This window comes from Cervus elaphus, chromosome 26 (genome assembly GCF_910594005.1).
Source record: "Cervus elaphus chromosome 26, mCerEla1.1, whole genome shotgun sequence".
Lineage (NCBI taxonomy): Eukaryota > Metazoa > Chordata > Mammalia > Artiodactyla > Cervidae > Cervus > Cervus elaphus.
In genome coordinates this window covers 14,412,204-14,425,040 of record NC_057840.1, presented here as the reverse complement: position 1 = coordinate 14,425,040, position 12,837 = coordinate 14,412,204, and the positions used below count along the sequence as shown (strand labels likewise).

The window sequence follows — 12,837 nt, the reverse complement described above, 5'->3', positions numbered from 1 at the left end:
GCAAAGCAAAACCCTGGTAAATCAAAAACTCAAGAGTGCTTAAACCCATTTTTTTCCCTGCAAACAAAACAACAACGCATTGAAGTTGTACTACAGATTTCTACACTTCAGCTTCATTATGAGATAAATAAATCAAGTTTGGAGATTGTTCTTGGACCAAATCCTACTCCCTTAATGTTGCTGCAGTGGGAAAATTACCTCCAAAATTTGTGAACAATGATATTATACATGAAAACTTTTAAATCTCATTAGTCATTGATTGCCTGTGCTAAAGAAGTTAATTTTTAACATAAGACTGTTTAATAAGCAGTTGAAGAAATTAGTCATAATGTTTTCATACTTGCAGTTCCATAGCTGGAACACTGAGAAAAAAGCACCATGGGAAGATATACTTGTGGCTATATTTCAAGTTAAAATAAGTCAATATAGACTTTTGTAGTAAGTAAGAAATTTTAAGGAAAGACTATGCCACAGAAATTCTGAACTGTTTACTGTATTTTATTTCTGAAACTATGTAGAATTTGTATAAAATGTTAGGCAAAAGAGAAAGATAATATATTCAAATTTCTGTTTTAAATTTTCTTACAATAAAAACTTCTAAAACACACAGATACACCACACACATAAACACATACATCTTGCTCTTGTAAAACTAAATGTAAGGACACTGGCATTCTAAAGATCTACTCAGAGTGGAAACGTTTCTTATTTGTGGAAGAAAAAAATTGGTGGGAAAAAGAAAGGAGAGAAAAGAAATAAAGTAATGATAAAGGAGAGGAGAAAAGAATAAAAGAGGAAGGAAATGAATAAAGGGAAACCAAATATAAAAAATTATAGTCTAAAAAATGTGTAACACTTGTCAAATACACACTAAGTTCCATATTGGTCATAACATTTATTTTGTTTCTATTTTTTCCTCAAGTTTAGTTTGTTCCTAAGTGGTTCACTAACATTCCCACATTTTCCTTCCCTATACTTATTTTCCCAGTAAAGGCAGAAGGGGGAAATACTTTGAGTATAACTAGTTAGTCTATGGATATAGGCTTTTGAAATTTTAGCACATCAGTTCAGTTCAATTCAGTCACTCAGTCGTGTCCGACTCTTTGCGACCCCATGAATCGCAGCACGCCAGGCCTCCCTGTCCATCACAAACTCCCGGAGTTTCCTCAAACTCATGCCCATCGAGTCAGTGATGCCATCCAGCTATCTCATCCTCTGTCATCCCCTTCTCCTCCTGCCTTCAGTCTTTCCCAGCATCAAGGTCTTTTCCAACGAGTCAACTCTTCTCATCAGGTGGCCAAAGTATTGGAGTTTCAGCTTCAGCATCAGTCCTTCCAATGAATACCGAGGACTGATCTCCTTTAGGATGGACTGGTTGGATCTCCTTGCAGTCCAAGGGACTCTCAAGAGTCTTCTCCAACACCACAGTTCAAAAGCATCAATTTTTCGGCGCTCAGCTTTCTTCACAGCCCAACTCTAACATCCACACATGACCACTGGAAAAACCATAGCCTTGACTAGACGGACCTTTGTGGGCAAAGTAATGTCTCTGCTTTTTAATATGCTATCTAGGTAGGTCATAACTTTCCTTCCAAGGAGTAAGTGTCTTTTAATTTCATGGCTGCAGTCACCATCTGCAGTGATTTTGGAGCCCAAAAAAATAAAGTCTGACACTGTTCCTACTGTCTCCCCATCTATTTCCCATGAGGTGATGGGACTAGATGCCATGATCTTAGTTTTCTGAATGTTAAGCTTTAAGCCAACTTTTTCACTTTCCTCTTTCACTTTCATCAAGAGGCTCTTTAGTTCCTCTTCACTTTCTGCCTTAAGGGTGGTGTCATCTGTATATCTGAGGTGATTGATATTTCTCCCGGCCATCTTGATTCCAGCTTGTGCTTCTTCCAGCCCAGCGTTTCTCATGATGTACTCTCCATATAAGTTAAATAACACATATATAAACACATATATAACAAATATATAAATATATATAATAGAATATATATATAATATATAACAAATATATAAACACATATAAGTTAAATATAATAACACATATAAGTTAAATAACACATATGAGTTAAATAGCACATATACTGGTATAAACCAGCAAGCTTACGCAGTACAAATAGTAAGTATGAAGTTCTTTAAACCATGCATAGTTCTAAAGTTTGAATGTCTGTAAAACATAAGCTCAGAACATTATCTTAATTCAATTTTTATAATAACTTATGTAACTACAACAAATAAAGAAACATCTCCTAAAGTGAGAAGAAGGAAGGGAGGGAAGGAGGCATGGGAAGAGAAGGATGGGGAGAGGGAGGGAAGAACAAAGGCAGGAAGAAGGAGAGAGAAAAAACATGCCCGAACATTGGATTTTTAAAGGTTGCAGAATGTAATGGAAGCCTTATGTACAAAATATTAACTATGAGTCCAACACTTTTTAATCTCAGAAAAATCAAATATTCTAATTTCATAGCTTCCAGATAACTAGCTTATTAGCAAATGACATAAAAGTAAAAAGCTTCAGGCATACCCCCAAGCCTTCTCAAATGATACTTTCCTTTCAGATGGCTATTAACTCTGACCCAGATGTAGTTCTCAATTCAAATAAAGGAATCACTCTCACCATTTTCAGCTTTTTGGAAAATGATAATAAATTAATCTGGCATCCAGAAATGACAATGAAGCTTGTTTCTATTATAACAAGCTTACTCCTAGATTATGAAGTCTGATTGCCTTTAAGCTGTTGATATATGTTTTTAATCATATCAGCATTAAATTTTAAACAGGAAATTTTCTTTATTGCTTTATTTTACATCTTTTCATGCATATGTTTTAGGGGATGGATTGTTGGTAATTGAACAGCTTTAAACTCATAGTTAAGCAGCCATGATTTACCAAGACCACAAAATAAAGCACTTACTTGCAAAACTAGCACTGAAGGAAAGTATATCTATAAACAAAATTCTCGCCCTTAAAGTGCTATTTCTCTTAACGTTTCACTTTTACTTTCTTTTTCTTTTGTAGGGACAATTTCCATCTCTCCTGGACAAAAACAAGCTCTTCTCTACAATCACATTATTGGACTTATTATCCTGTCACAGGGCTTGGCTGTTAAATGGAAAAACTCCAGTGGCACATCTATGAGCTAAAATAAAGGCTAGACGTAAGAATGAGAATCTCAGAAGATGATGTTACACCTGATACGAGGAGCTGTTACTCAAATGAGATGGCACTCTTATCACTGTGCCCAGGTCTTGAATTGTGACTTACATTCTGCACATTCTTGCTAGTAGTAATAAGTTGATATTTAAAATTTCATCTATTTGAGAGAACTATATGTGCTTTAAAACATTTATATATATTGATAAATTTGTATATATGTAAACTTATTTTATCTTAGTTATACCATCATTCATACACTGCTTTATTTCAAAGATCACTTAAAATAAGCATTATATTTGAAGTGTTGAACTCCCTGTATATATTTAAACATTCAAATTTATAACGAAGTTTAGTCTGTTCAGTTTTATAGTCCATTCACTTTTATTTTATGGTGAAGGCTTACTGTCTGACCAAAACTTATTAAAGTGAAAGTGTTAGATGCTCAGCCGTGTCCAATCTTTGCGACCCCATGGACTGGGGCCCACCAGGCTCCTCAGTCCATGGAATTTTCCAGGTAAGAATAGTGGTGCAAGTTGCCATTTCCTTCTCTAGAGGATCTTTCTGACCCAGGGATTGAACCCTGGTCTCCCACATTGCAGGCAGATTCTTTACCCTTTGAGCCACTAAGGAAGCCCAGGAACCTTAAGAAAAATTCATATTGCCCAATGAGTTTGCAAACTGGAAAGATAATTTTCAGTTATATTCCCATCATTTCTTTCTGTCATTAAAAAGAAGTCATGTATGTGTTGAGCTACACATTTTTTCTCTGCAGTATACATAAGGAGACTTTCATAAAACATCCCAGGCCCAAAGAAAGAGATTTAAAGGAAGGATCATTAACACCTTCTTTCAAATTACAGTGAACCTGGGCCTCATCCTGAACACTCTGCTGTCTTCTCCATTTCCTTCAATTACATATACAGAAATACTTAATACTTTGACATTTTAGTAGCAGCTGTTCTCCTCTCCAAACCTTGATTGTTCTTAAATGTTCTTCCATGTAACCTAAGCTTATATCTCTGACTCACTATATTTGTCAATGGGCCAGACCACCAACATCAAGGGACCAAAAATGATTTTTACTCTTTCCCTCATTTGTTCAACTGAAGATAAGGCAGTGGGAAGTGGAGATGATTGCTTTTACTGAAATATAAAAACATTTATGTTCTTTAAAGTGTAATTTATAACCTAAAAGTAATAATATGTATGAAGGAAGGATTATGAAAAAATTTGAAACAAGGAAAAATGACTGTTCAAATGCCAAAAGCTTTTAAACACTTAAAAAAATAAATGCATTATAATGAAAATATTGGTTATAATGAAAAATTTTTTCTTCATATTACATCTTTCTAAAAAGAGAACTCTTTCTGAACTCTCACAATAAATAATTTATTTCTCTAAACTTAACTTCCTATCAATATATCCTATTATTTTATAAGCTGTGTCCTGAGTAGTTTCTTAAAATCCACAGTTTGGTAGTCAAATAGACTTCAGAATAATTAAAAGAAAAATAAATCAAATTAATTTCCCTATGTTAGACTGACCAAAAATTATATTTGATTGATTTCATGTTTTGTTAATAACCGAATTTATTATACACACATACATTAAGGTTTTCATCTTTAGTAAATCACACAAAACAAAAGTAATAATATATAAACAATTCATAATAGTAATAAAAGACAAATAACAATTGTTAAAATGAACAAAGGATCTGAATACACATTTTTTGTAGAAGATATACAAATGGCAAGTCCCTGAAAAGACATTCAAAATTGTCAGAAAAATCCAAATCAAAATCACAATGAGATATCACTTTATTCTCAGTAGGATGACTATAATCAAAAAGACAAATAAGACAGATGCTGGCAAGGATGTATAGAAATCAGAACTTCATGTGCCATTGGTAGGAATGTAAAATGGCACAACATAGCAATTCCTCCAATGGCTATCCATAGAATCACAATATGATCCAACAATTCCATTGCCAAGCATATACACGAGAGAAGTGGAATATATATCCACTTCAAAGTTTGTACAGGAATGTTCATAACAACATTGTAATAGCCAAAGAATAGAAACAACCCAAGTGTCCTTCAATCAATGAATGGACAAAGAGAATGAGAGATTCCATAAAATAGAGTACTATTTGGCCTTAAAATGCTATGACATACTGATGCATGCTACACACCATGGATAAGCCTTGAAAACATTATGCTGAGTGAAAGACACTAGTCACAAAAAAAGACATACTTGATAATTCCAATTACATGAAAAGTCCAGAAAAGGGAAATCTATATAAAGACAGAAGTTAAATTAGCTGTTGCCAAGGGTTAGGGGGGCTTTCCTTGTGGCTCATTGGTAAAGAATTTGACTGCCAACTCAGAAGCCGTGGTTCAATCCCTAGTGCAAGAAGATCCCATGGAGAAGGGAATGGCAATCCATTACAGTATTATTGCCTGGGAAATTCCATGTACAGAGGAGACGGGCAGGCTACTACAGTCCGTGGGGTCGCAAAGAGCTGACATGACTTGGTGACCAAGCAACAACTAGGGTTAGGGTGGTAGGAGGCTGGTTGGGAGGAAACGCAGAGTGACTGTAAACAGCTATGGGGTTTCTTTGGGGGATCATGGAAATGTACTAAAATTAATTCTGCTGATGGTTGCATAACTCTGTGACTAGATTAAAAACCACTGAATTGTATACTTCAAGTGGGTGAACTATAAGGTATGTGAGTTATATGTCAGTAAGACTGGTAACAAAAAAATTATTAGAACAATAATGGTTGAGAATAACACATCACTTAATATTCAGAGAAAGGGATCCGGCTAGTGAAAACACACTAAATAACAGGGTCATCCCTCACTCTTATTACTACCAATTTGGTGAACAATCCCTCCACTTCCAATAAGAAAACCAAAAAATAATGTTTAGAACAACTTAAATTGAGTCCTGAAGTTGTTTAGTTGCTCAGCTAGATAAACAAGAATTTTTTTTAACAAAAGCTTTAACTAGGCATCTCTCATTTCAGTAAAGTCCAACAGACAATTTAGGCTTTAACTTAGAGATTATTTGTAGTACTAGAAATAAATAACATTTCTGCCCTGCAGAATAAGTAAGTGTGACTTCAAACCAACACTATCCAATGTTATCTCTGACAAAGTAGTTTGGGAAATGGAACAAGACCAGAAACAGACATTTATTTAATAAACACATATTAAAAGGATATAAAATTTTATAATTGTTATAAAATTCCCCTAGCCTACTTTCCAGAATTCATGTCTGCATGATTAGTTTACTACTATTATGATTAGTTCTTTATTTTAAATACTCAATATATCATTCACTGTTCTTATTATATAGAGTGATGCTGTTTGGATTTCCTTCATCCAGCAAAAATCACAATTTTACAATTTATGATGAAGTAAAGGAAACTTAATAAACAAAAACACAATGGACTTCTATTCTCTTTGTTCTTAAATACTAACTAAAGGAGACTAATGTCACAAATTCTTTTCACACTGTACGCAATTATTTTGATAGGAAGCAATTCATAGCAGACTCTATTAAATACATATCAATGTTTTATATTAAAACTGTGAGTTAATTTAAGTGACTAGAGTAATTTGCAAGAAAAAGTTAAAATTTTCACTCTGAGTAGTGTCAACTCTTATTAAGTTATATTAAAAATCACTTATCAACATTATCTTGGACATGTCTGCCCTTTAATAACTTACAGTTTATCTATCAGCAATATTTTATGCAAATTAGGCTTTGAAACAGTCTGAGAAGTATTTGGCCAAAAAAATCTAATTTTTAATTACTGTGATATAAGCAACTGGAACTGACTTGAAGCTACATTTCTGAGACGTGAACTAGCAGAGATCTGTAGAGTTAAGTATAACGTGACAATTTATGGAATATGAAAATTAAATTTTTGTAAAAAGTTACAGGGATCTATAGAAATTCTAAGTACACATTAACAAGGAACTGTAGTTTTCAGACGTCTGTGAATTTATTTAAATAACAACCCTTTTCCTTAAGAAATAATATAGCCTTTTTATTTTTATGCATTATGTTCAATATAAGAAAGAAGTACTGTGCAGTGATGTGGTTGAAAGGTTATTATTACTCCAATGACAGAAACAAAAGTATATTATCACTTGGATGATGTCAATGAAAGGGTATCATTACTATTTCTGAGGAGAACATTTTGGTAAGTAAACACACAAGTACAGTATTTATTACATTTTAGTCTACATGTGTCTCCAAGAAAATAAAAAAGAAAAGCAATTACTTTGTGTTGCTGGGGAAAAAATCTTTGGTTTCATTTGTTCAAGAAAAATCTCTGAATCAGTTATACTTTTATCAACTTTTCCTTCCCATTCTAGCATTCTATTTTGTCATCCACTCTACAACTCTCACACATATCTGTCTCAAATTTATCTTATAAGGAAGAGTGAAAACAAAAATCTCAATTGTAAAAGGAAGTGTTTAAAGTTTTCAACATTAAGTCTATTCACAGTTATGTATATTAAACAGAATCATATCTATTGCATCCTTATAAGCCTCTGAAAATAAGGATATTTATGCTAAGAAATGTCATTTTGATGTGCAAATAAATTTTTCCAAAATTTAATTACTGCAAACTAAGATTAAGCTAATTTGCTATTAAATGACTACTTAATAGGTCCTTAGAAATCAGTGCTCATTGTTCTTTTCATTTGTCCAAGTAAACGGTCAGGTGTAGAAACTTTTGAACACTATTAATGACATATAGATACAACAGATCACATCTAATGCAATATATTTCAAAAGCAGAATTATCTTTGCAGAAAAAAGATTGCAGCTGGATTGTAACATATGCTAATACTACTGTTTCTCTCATCAAACTTTTCTCTCCAAATCTAAATAATATTAACAAGGGAAAAAACCAGACAGAAATTAGATGCTCTAAAACACATGGCCTGTTTTACCTCTATTATCAGTCAGGTATATGCGATAAAATATGTAGTCTCTACATAAACAAAGCTTCTACCATGAAAGTCAAGGATCCAGCTGGGGAGGCTGGCTACGTGACATTTTCTTGGCAAAATCACTTTATTGGCAATGATTTACATATGTTATATTACATAGCAGAGAACAAAAAGTGTCAGATCATCCCATTTTAGCAAATACTAAGACTGTCTTCTTAGTTGGGGTGGTAACAGGCAGATCTTTTCATACTAAAGGTATATTTTCCTTTTTGCAATTAGCAAGCAACCTGTGAAGTGATGACTTGTGTGTGCACACTCACTTCAGTTGTGTCCAAGTCTGTGACCCATGGACTGTAGTCCACCAGGCTCCTTTGTCCATGGAATTTCCCAGGCAAGAATACTGGAGTGGGTTGCCATGCCCTCCTCCACAGTGTCTTCCCGAACCAGGGATCCAACCCGCGTCTCTTGCATCCTCCTGCATTGGCAGGCAGATTCTTTAGCACTATGCTACCTGGGAAGCCTTATCCTTTTCCACAGTGATGACTCATCACTGTGGGAAAAAATGTATGAAAGTTTAAATGGGAGTTAATAGATGAACAAGTTCAAACAACTGTAATTATAGTATGTATACGTAGTTGCTCAGTCGTGTCTGACTCTGCAACCCCATGGACTGTAGCTTGCCAGACTCCTTTGTCCATGGAATTCTCTAGGCAGGAATACTGGAGAGGGTTGCCATTTCCTTCTCCAGGGGATTGTCCCAACTCAGGGACTGAACCTGTGTCTCCTGCATTGCGGACAGTCTTCCACATTACAGGTGGATTCTTTACTGCTGAGCCACCAGCGAGGCCCTAGGAAAATGCCGAAATGTGTTAGTCATCACAGAAATGCACATGCTCAGCTACAATTTACCTTCCTCACTGGCACACATGTTTAAAGGGATATCTCTCTGACTCTTGTGGATATGGAAGAAAAGATGCCCGGACCTTTGTTAGAAAAGTGAATTATCACATCTATTTCAGAAAGCAATCCAGCAACAATTATCAAAATAAAATGTAAACAAAGCCTTTGAGCCAAATATCATATTACTGGGCTTCAAACTATAGATATAAAGGCACCATGGACTTCCTGGGTGGTAGTGGATAAGAATCTACCTGCCAATGCAGAGGACACAGGTTTGATCCCTGCATGGAAGATTCCACATGCCGTGGAGCAACAAAGCCTCTACTGAGCCTCTGTACCCCAACTATTGAAGCCCTCATGCCTAGAGCCTGCACTCCGTAACAAAAGAAACCACCACAATAAGCCCATACACCACAACGAAGAGCAGCCCCTGCTCGCCACAGCCAGGGACAGCCCACATGCAGCAAAGAACACAGTGCAACCAAAAAGAGAAGAATTCAATCAATTAAAAAAAAGAAGAAAGGCACCAGTACTTAGGATACATAGTTATGGACATGGGTGTGGTTGGTTGTTGTTATGCAGGGAAAAAAATAAATGGAGAAACAAACTGAACCCTCATCAATGGAGAAATAAACACCGAGGAATAGTGAGCAGTCATTAAAAGTAATGCATTAGAGCGAACGGAAAAATTTCCATGAGGTAATGTTGAGTGAGAAAATCAAAGTACTAAAAGTTATGCAGAGTTAGATTTCATTTAATAAAACCAAAAGGCCGAGTAAAATCTCTGCATATGCACATGTGTATGGATACATATGGTTATATATCCATGGCTTTAAGAGATACCATAAAGAAAACAAAAAGACAAGATACAGGCTGAGAGAAAAGATATGCAAGTTATACCTGATAAAAGTACTGTGTCCAGAATATGAAAAGAACTCTTGCAATCCAATAACAAGTCTTTATATAAAAGGATATGCAAATATCTAATTAACCTCCCCAAAAAGATCTTCAATATAAGTAGCCATTAGTAAAACAGATACTTAACCGCAATGTGATACCACTATATACCTACTACACTGGCTATAATGAAAAGAGCTGACAATCTCAGGTTTTGGTAAAATGTGGTGAAACTGACATCTTACATTTCTCATAGCAACATATAATGATACAGCAACTTTGGAAAACAGGTAGTTTTTTTAGTTTGTTAAAAAGTAAAATGTATACTTACCATATAACCCAGAAATTCCAGTCTTATGTATCTACCCAAGAGAAATGAAAACATATTTACACAGATACTTGTAGGCAGATAAATATTATTTATATTCCCTTACTTAGAATAATTCACAATAGCCAAAAACTAGAAACAATCCATATGTCCATAAACTGGTAAATGGAAAAACAAAATTTGATACATTCAAACATGAAATACTGCTCAGCAATTAAAGGAACAAAGGGCAACATTATAGAGATAGAAAAAGTATTGATGATTTTTCAGGGACTAGAGTGGGAGCAGGGGTCAACTGCAAAGAAGTACAAGGAAAGTTTTTAGTGACTAAATCTTATAAAGCCAGACTGTGGTGATGATTTGCACAATCATATAAATTTACTAAGCTTCATTGAACTGTATACTTTAAATGAGTAAATTTTCATATGTAAATTATCCTTCAATAAAGCTGTTAAAATATTAGACACTTAACATACTGGGGAAAGGGAATGTGCTTGGTGATGCTATTGAATTGAGGGAAAGAATGGTTGGGACAGCAATTGAAAAAGAAAAGGCTTGATGATAAAATTCATATCTTCAAAAAAGATTTTATATAATATCAATTTTCAAATACTTCTCTGAGTGCATCAGATACTAGGCACTATGAGAATTTTCTGATACTTTCCATTTTCAAAACAAAACAAAGTGAATAACAGACATTTCAAGAATCAGAAATGTATATTATGGGCTAAAAATGTTAATTTTTTTCAATTCTGTAACTTAAATAGACACTAGCCTGACCGTAACTTTGTCATACAACCCATTATAATCCCTCAGAGGGACAATCTCAATATTAATTTAAAGGAAATGCGAATGGAAGAAATAATAAACACCTTCCTAGTTTGTCCCATATAAGAGTATCTCCTAATGGGAGGGAATCACTGGATCACATTAACCATATTTTGTTCTGAGATGCACATTGGTTTTTGGTTTTCCTTATAGATTGTTGCTGTAATCACCATGCTAGCCAAGGAAGATCTTTTTTTTTTTTTCTTTTTATATCAGATTGGCTAGATGAACACTCCTTGGTTCCCCACACAGCACAGTTCAGACATAGTTGGAAAGTTCACAGAAGATTATTTTAAAAATCCTTGAAGGAAAGGGCCATATCTTATCATTTGTATATTTTTAGAACCTCTGGCAAGTATGTTGCCCAGTAAGTACAAATTAACTAAACAAAAAAAGAAAATACAAAGAGTATCTTTATACAAGTTAAACTGGTTTGCATCAGATACATTCTTCCCCCGCCTCTGGAGTGTAGACCTGTTTTATCCAAGTAGGACCTAGGACAAAGCTGAGATTTTACCAGTCTCCTTGGAGTCTCTGGTTTCTCTCCACGTGGTACACAAAATGCACACAGATCCTTCTTAATGTAGAGATACTTTAAAGACCAAATGAAGGAGACAGACTCCCTGTTTCACTCTATTCAGGGTCTGACTTTGAAGTTCAAATTCCCTGTAAAAAGAATCACTTTTTCTCCACTTAACTGACACAAGCAGTTACTTTTCCAATTAAACTGTCTCTGTTTATCTTCATCTAAAAAAAAACTCTAATCTCAATATTCATGAGATAGGCATGAGAGCTATAAAGGAACTGGGGTGTGGAGTTTTGTTTATTTGCATCATGTTCCAAATTTTCATTATCATCTTTCTCTGCATATCTCACATTGGCCTTCCACAGTATCATATCCAATAAGCTTCCAAGCATTATTATTTATACTAGCAGAATTCCTTTTTCATTCTTGCATTCCCTGTCAATGCTAACTCTGAGTTATTATTTTGACCTCTTAAAGTATGTCTTCATATCTTGAGAATTAGAAAATGAAGAAAAACTTGATGTTGTTGTTGTTGTCATTTACTCAGTAGTGTCCAACTCTGTGATTCCCATGGACCGCAACACGCCTTCATCACCTCCCAGAGTTTGCTCAAACTCCTGTCCACTGAGTCAGTGATGCCATCCAACCATCTCGTCCTCTGCTGTCCCCTTCTCCTCCTGCCTTCAATCTTTCCCAGCATCAGGGTCTTTTCTAATGAGTCAGCTCTTTGCATCAGGTGACCAAAGTACAGGAGCTTCAGCTTCAGCATCGATCCTTCTAATGAATATTCAGAATTGAGTTCCTTTAGGATTGACTAGTTTGATCTCCTTGCAGTCCAAGGAATTCTCAAGAGTCTTCTCCAACACCACAGTGCAAAAGCATCAATTCTTTGGCACTCAGTCTTCTTTATGGTCCAACTCTCACATCTCTACACGACTGCTGGAAATACTATAACTTTGACTATACAGACCTCTGTTGGCAAAGTAATGTCTCTGCTTTTTAATACACTGTCAAGGTTGGTCATAGCTTTCCTTCTAAGGAGCAAGCATCTTTTAATTTCATGTCTGCACTCACCATCCAGGGTGATTTTGGAGCCCAAGAAAATAAAATCTGTCACTGCTTCCACTTTTTCCCCTTCTATTTGCCATGAACTGATGGGACCAGATATCATGATCTTAGTTTTTTTATTGTTGAGCTTCAATCAGCTTTTTCACTCT

At 35.0% G+C, this 12,837-nt stretch overlaps 1 long non-coding RNA gene across 1 annotated transcript; it reads right to left on the bottom strand.

Moving 5' to 3' along the window:
• Positions 1 to 1,069: 1,069 nt before the first annotated feature.
• LOC122684206 lies at positions 1,070 to 12,319 on the bottom strand. Its single transcript, XR_006337954.1, has 3 exons — positions 12,216 to 12,319; positions 10,177 to 10,178; positions 1,070 to 1,138 (listed from the first exon to the last, which is right to left on the bottom strand). It is a non-coding gene; the product is annotated as an uncharacterized LOC122684206 (long non-coding RNA).
• Positions 12,320 to 12,837: the final 518 nt, after the last annotated feature.